This window comes from Diaphorina citri, unplaced genomic scaffold (genome assembly GCF_000475195.1).
Source record: "Diaphorina citri unplaced genomic scaffold, Diaci psyllid genome assembly version 1.1 scaffold2788, whole genome shotgun sequence".
Lineage (NCBI taxonomy): Eukaryota > Metazoa > Arthropoda > Insecta > Hemiptera > Psyllidae > Diaphorina > Diaphorina citri.
Genome location: NW_007380205.1, coordinates 2,877 through 8,058, shown reverse-complemented (window position 1 = coordinate 8,058; position 5,182 = coordinate 2,877).

Below are 5,182 nucleotides of genomic sequence, written 5' to 3'. Positions count from 1 at the left end.
CCAGCCGGAGCGGTTTCGCCCTTCCTGCTGCACCGCTCCCGATCTTTGTTATTATGAGATAAAAAAAAGCCACAAAAAACGGTCGAAATACCGCCTACCAATGTGCCGATCTTTCGTGTTGCATCCTTGTCAGACCACCTACCAAATTTCAAGTCTCTAAGCTCTTACCGCTCTCGAGATATTATTTACAGACAGACACACACGGACCAATGGCTGAAACTTTGCATTCAGGCTCTAGCTAGAGGACTTCAAAATGTATTTTTGCACAAAAAACTGCCCAGTAAAAATTTTGACCGAATTGGTACATTACTTTCCTACCCATTATATAGGTACATTACTTTCCTTCCCATAGGATAAGGGAAGGAAAGTAATGACAGGAGTTAAACAACAAGAGTATTGGTGGTAGGAGAGAGGGAGAAAATGACGAGACAGAGGGACAAAATGAAAGGGAGGGAGATTTCATTACCCTGGAGGTCTAAAAATAGATGCGAGGGATATTTGAGTGGATGCGTAGTCGTGAGTGAGTGAATGCGTGGGATAATACAAGTCAGTGGGATGCTTATAGGAGGGAGAGAAAATGGTGGGAAGTAGAACGAGGGAGAAAAAATTGGTGGGAGAGAAAGTGGATGATGCTGTTATGGATCAGAGGGGGCATTTGATACCTATAGTGTAGGTATTGGAGGGAGAAATTATGAATGGGAGGGAATTAGAAGAGGGAGAGACAGTTGGTTAAGTGGGATGCTTTTGGGATCAAATGTGGGGGATTTAGGATTTAGCGTAGTTAGAGGAGGGATGGAGAACACGGGGCAAAACGGTACATCGGGGCGAAACGACACCCCGCCGTTTTTAGGAGCTAGGAAGTGCTGACCTCTCTTGGATGGACTAGGAACTATTCCTGCAAGTGTTATCTTTGTTTTGATTTGTGGTTGATTCTTATATCCTTTGTTTTCGAAGAGTACGGAGGTTTTTTCTTGATCTCACGAGTGCTTGATGCAATTTTTTCATGATTTTTAAATCACTGTCAGTAATACTATTTTATTAGTTTATTAATATTTTACAATTCATATCGAAGGTAATAGGTCTGAATTGTATAATGAACGAGTGAATTCTTTAATTTTCAATATTTTATAAAACTTGTGAAATAATTTTCCAGAAATGACGCTTTGGGGCAAAATGGTTTTTTACACATTTTACTTAAACGTTTCTTTCCCCTCTTCTTTCTCTTCCTCTTCCCCCTCTTTATCTTCCTCTTCTCCTCCTCTCTTTCTCTTCCAAGATTTTGAACTCTCGATCCTCGCCTTAGAGGAAAAGAAAAGGAAGAAGAAGAAGAAGGAGGAGGAGGAAAAGAAAAGAAAAGGAAGAAGAAGGAGGAGGAAAAGAAAAGGAAGAAGAAGAAGAAGGAGGAGGAAAAGAAAAGGAAGAAGAAGAAGGAGGAGGAAAAGAAAAGGAAGAAGAAGAAGGAGGAGGAAAAAAAAAAAAGAAAAGGAAGAAGAAGAAGGAGGAAAAGAAAAGGAAGAAGAAGAAGAAGGAGGAAAAGAAAAGGAAGACGAAGAAGAAGAAGGAGGAAAAGGAAGAAGAATAAGAAGAAGAAGAAGAAAGAAAACTTGGTCATGTAAGGTCACACCGTAGTAAAGACTTGGCCTGGGAGAGGAGGGGAAAGAAAATTGAAGAGAAGGGAGGTTGAGAAGGAATTGAGAAGGAAAAGAGAAGAAGGGAGAGAGGAAGAGGAGAAAAAAGGGGAAGAAGAAGAAGAAGACGGTTAGGTAGAGAGGATGAGAGGGAAGAGGAGAAGAAAGAAGAGGGAGAGGGGAGAGAGGAGAAAAGAGATTTCAAGTGGAGGAGGAAGGAGAGAAGAAGAAGAACAAGAGAAGATAGAAGAGACGAAAGGAGGAAAAGAAGATAGGTAGATCAGGAAGAGGGGAGTGAGGAGAAAATAAATACAGGAAAAGGGGGAGGAGCTACTAGAGGGGAGAGAGGAAAAAATAAATACAGGAAAAGGGGGAGGAGCTACTAGAGGGGGAAAAGGAGAAGTTAAAGGAGGAGAAGGTGAACAGACGATGAAGGAGAGGGGGAAGAAGAGGAGAAAGAGGGGGAGAGGAGAAGTTAAAGTAGGGGAAAGGTACTCAAAAGCCACCCTATGGTTCACCTCTTTTTTTTTCGTTTACTTTCCCTCCCCCTCCCCTCTTTTATCTTCCAGTCTCTCTCTCTCTCTCTCTCTCTCTCTCTCTCAATTCCCCCCCCTCTTCTGTCTCTTTTCATCTTCCTAGTGGTATACAAGTGGCGTATGCATGATGGAATTTGACAGGACATTATTTTGTAGTTAGAAAGTTAGGTGTAAGATATCTAAACTCCTTTCTTACTATCCCTAGAAATTTGGGAGAACGACTGAAGTACTAAGCGGTTTGCAAACCCTTTGAGTAACACTTTTTCGTCAGCCTAATAGTTAGCTTGGAGGGTAGCACCCCTACCTTGTAAGCGCTAGATTGCGGGTTCTATTCCCGCGCTAGGCGGATTTTATCTTAAACCTCTTTTTTTTAAGCATGAAAAAGTCTGTATGAAGCCAATATTGTTCTTTTTGAAGCGTCACATAGGTAAGTATTTTGTTTTCATTATACGTAGGTATTGTATAGGTACCATGAATTACACCACTGGTCCTTTCTCTCTCTTCTTCTTCTCTCTCTCTCTCTTCTTCTTCTCTCTCTCTCTTCTTCTTCTCTCATCATCTTCACACTGTTGCAAATTCTCTCTTCTTCATGTCCCTTCTTTTTTCTCCATTTCTCATCTTATATCATTCCTCTCTCTTTGTGTTCTCTCCATTTCTTGTATTTCCTCTCATTTCTTTTCTTATCTCTTCTCTCTTCTTTTCAGTCCGTCCTTCCTTTATTATTACATAGTAATAAAAAGGTATAAGGGACGGACTATTGTATTCGCTTCGTACAAATAGGTACCTATACGAGTAATCTATATGGTAGATAGGTACTTCCCCTATAGTAGGGGAAGTATGTACTTTGTACTCCTATAATAGGAGAAGTAAATTAGTCAGGGATACATGAACAGGGAAGGACATAGGAAAGAATGCTCTACATTTTGGGGGCCACTTAAATATCCCTGCTTTCCTGCGGTCATAAAGCAACTAACTCTACCATATTTCATGGAAAAGAATCAATTTGCCAAGACTATCTCATGCACTCCAGCACCTAACCTGACGGTTAAAATTTTGACTGAACACCCAAGATATAAAAATTCTGACCCAGTGACTAGCAGTTAAAATTTCGACTCAACATTAAGCAGTTAATATTTTGACCCTAACATTTAAGAAGTTAAATTTTTAACCCTAACACCTACGAGTAATGGCAGTTAAAACTTTGACCTGGCAGTTAAAATTTGTACCCTTACGCATCTAGGTACTCGTAGCAGTTAAAATGTCGGTTCAACCAGCCCCTAGCAGTGAAAATTTTTGACCCGAGCATCAAGTTCAGATTTCGAGTATTTTTCCAGGACCTCAGGCCATTTACACCTTTACGTTACCTCTCTTTCCCCCTCTCTCCTCCCTCAGTCCCTGACATCGCACCCAAATCAGGGTTAAGAAGAGAAGGGGAAGAGGAACAGAGAAGAGATAGAGGGAGGGGAAGGTAGGAGAAGATTAAGTGGAGAGAGGAAGGGAGAGAGAAGAGGGAAGAGGGGATAGAGTAAGAGTTGAGATAAAAGGAGAGATAGAGGAAGGGAGAGGTAGGTAGAGAGAGGGAGAGAGGAGAGAGAGGAACAGAGAAGAGATAGAGGGAGGGGAAGGTAGGAGAAGATTAAGTGGAGAGAGGAAGGGAGAGAGAAGAGGAATTTGGTTTTTTGGTTCTCTGGACAAACCACCATTTTCGTGTTCCTGGTAAAAAGACCTTAGATATATAGGTCGACCATGTTTGGATAAGTCCTTCTAAGGGGACAGACAGACAGACAGATGACACCGAAGCGAATACAATAGTCCGTCCCTTATACCTTTTTATTACTATCGAAATAATAAAGGAAGGACGGACTAAAAACTAACGACGACACAGTCTTTTTAAATGAATACTTCTCTCTCTATCTCTATCCCCCTCTCTCTCTCTCTTTCGCTCTTCTGTGCCCTCTTTCCATCTCTCTCTTTTGTTCTCCTTTTCCCTCTATCTCTCTCTCCTCCTCTCTGTTTGTCTCTCTCTTTTTCTTCTTCTGTTTTTCTGTCTCTGTCTCTCTCGTCTAAATCTCCATGATTTTCCCTAATGGCCAGGTGTACCAGATTCAACTCTCTCTGTCTCCTCCCTCCCTCCCTCCCTCTCTCTCTCTCTCACATTGACCTAGTAAACCCAGCAAGACGTAGTAAGCTAGTAAATACCTAGAGGTACCTATGCTCTTACTATACGTTTATCTTTTTCATATGATATCTATTTACTTATCTATGTACCTACATAGTAGTACATTTTTTGTATTATTCAGCAGAGAAGGAATTTGAAGAAGATCGTACCTCGCTTTCTTATTACTTCAAGGCACATTCTTTCACATGCCTTTCCAACTTACAGTTTGGTTAGGAAATTTCTGCCTTAGCCGGGGTTCGAACCCCGCACCTCCGGAATTCGATTGGATTACACTTTATTAGATTTATTTATTATTATTATTATTATTATTATTATTATTATTATTAGAGTAAGAGTTGAGATAAAAGGAGAGATAGAGGAAGGGAGAGGTAGGTAGAGAGAGGGAGAGAGAGGAGAGAGAGGAACAGAGAAGAGATAGAGGGAGGGGAAGGTAGGAGAAGATTAAGTGGAGAGAGGAAGGGAGAGAGAAGAGGGGATAGAGTAAGAGTTGAGATAAAAGGAGAGATAGAGGAAGGGAGAGGTAGGTAGAGAGAGAGAGAGGAGAGAGAGGAAGAGAGAAGAGATAGAGGGAGGGGAAGGTAGGAGAAGATTAAGTGGAGAGAGGAAGGGAGAGAGAAGCGGGGATAGAGTAAGAGTTGAGATAAAAGGAGAGATAGGGAAAGGGAGAGGTAGGGAGAGAGAGAGAGAGAGGAAGAGAGGAGAGGGAGAGGAGGGGAAGGTAGGAGAAAATTAAGTGGAGAGAGGAAGGGAGAGAGAAGCGGGAAGAGGGGATAGAGTAAGAGTTGAGATAAAAGGAGAGATAGAGGAAGGGAGAGGTAGGTAGAGAGAGAGAGAGAGGA